Source organism: Hordeum vulgare, chromosome 2H, assembly GCF_904849725.1.
Source record: "Hordeum vulgare subsp. vulgare chromosome 2H, MorexV3_pseudomolecules_assembly, whole genome shotgun sequence".
Classification (NCBI taxonomy): domain Eukaryota; kingdom Viridiplantae; phylum Streptophyta; class Magnoliopsida; order Poales; family Poaceae; genus Hordeum; species Hordeum vulgare.
In genome coordinates this window covers 639,321,276-639,323,045 of record NC_058519.1, presented here as the reverse complement: position 1 = coordinate 639,323,045, position 1,770 = coordinate 639,321,276, and the positions used below count along the sequence as shown (strand labels likewise).

Sequence of the window (1,770 nt, the reverse complement as noted above, 5' to 3'; positions counted from 1 at the left end):
GCCTCCGAGGTGCGCCATTAGTATGTCTCCCAGGTGCGCCATTAGTATGCCTCCCAGGTGTGCCATTAGTATACCCATGGTGCTTCATTAGTATCTGGTATTCTAGCATATATATGTTTTTTTTCAAAACCACAAATTCAACAACACATAACATATATATCAAATATATAATACATAATATGTGCCCAATAGTTTTACTGATCCACAACACATAACATATATGCAAAGTTGCATAACAAATTTCATGATCCATATATCAAAACTCCATAGCATCCATACATCCAAAATTCCATAGCATCCATATATACATATAGTTACATACATCCATACATACATAGCTCCATAACAAGTATAGTTCCATAGCATCCATTCATTATTCACATACAATTTTTTGAGCTACAATATTATTTTGTTTGCATTAATATGTTACCATTATTATTTTAGATGACAAAAAAGACAACTATGGCTCCAAAGGTTTGCTTTATGTCTTCACGCCACATAAGTAAACGAAGTAGAAGGGGCGCATATTTAGGAGCTCCAGCGCGCGGTCCTTTTGAACTTCCCCTCGCAAAAGAAGCATGAATCAAAAGCGTTAGAGAAAGAAAACAGATGATTCAGAATTACAAATTTTGATACATATTGACTTCTAACATAACAACACCATCAATGTTTGTTACAAAATTTAGGAGGTATCAAGATACTTAAATTGTCAACTAGTGACGACTACACACCCACACACACAGAGATATATACACATAAGCTCCAAAGAATACAGCTAAGACTTTCAAGAGAACATTCACATACAAGAATAAGCACATGATGTTTGGTTCCAAATTATAAATATAAGCTGCCGATGTTGCGCTGAATCCAAAGTAATCCCAGCTACATAGGTCACACGCTCGCTCTAATGAGATGTGATACCAAATATTTAAGCCTGAAGGAAAGAAGCAATGGTATAGGCACAAACTTTCCAGTCATGGAGATGATACTACGATCATAGTGTTCACCCTTGATTGCAAACAAAATCTAACTAGTAAACGCACACAATCAGCAGCCCCTATATATAACTCCATAAAAGTATTAGAACAGATGCATTAGAACTGAATTACCTGTGAGCAACAGCAGGAATGAGCCTTCAGGCTGCGCGAGGAAGGAGACCGTCTTGGCAACCTTCTCCAAGCACTCCTGACTCTGCACCAGCAACGAATCGCCATTCCTCTCCACAATTCAGTCAAACCTGTAAATTCTACTCGGGAGCTAAGCAAATGAAAGGGTTAACAATCCCACTGCATTACGCCAAAAGAAACAGCGTTGAGTAAAGAGATGAAAACAAACTAAAACTGCAAGACAATGAAACTACAGGAATGATTAGTTGTAGAGATACTGGAAAAGGCGGTCCAATGGTATGGAACATGGTAAAATCAGGAGAGAAAAATAAATAAAAGAAGATATGTATCGTACTTTCTAAGCGCATCATTCGGTATCTACTCTATACTCTACAAGCAAAGTGCAATGCCAACGGTTCTATTAATTTGAATGGAGGGTTGTAGCAAAACCATCAGTTTAACATGTGATAGAAATGTGATACAAGTGATAAATTCGTAGCTCGAGAAACCAAGTTATGAACATCCAAGTGTCAGCAAACAGAACAAGCACCAATCCATGAAGCGATATGTTATCCAATATGGTCGACATGCCAAACCAGCACTGCTCAAAGGCCATATCACACACAGCTCAAGTGAGAGACATGAAAACTTAATTGTATCTGAA

The 1,770-nt window shown here is 37.7% G+C and overlaps 1 long non-coding RNA gene across 1 annotated transcript; it reads right to left on the bottom strand.

Annotated features, from left to right (window-relative positions):
- Positions 1-350: 350 nt before the first annotated feature.
- LOC123431103 lies at positions 351-1,396 on the bottom strand. Its single transcript, XR_006623034.1, has 2 exons — positions 1,110-1,396; positions 351-558 (listed from the first exon to the last, which is right to left on the bottom strand). It is a non-coding gene; the product is annotated as an uncharacterized LOC123431103 (long non-coding RNA).
- Between the last annotated feature and the right edge of the window lie 374 nt (positions 1,397-1,770).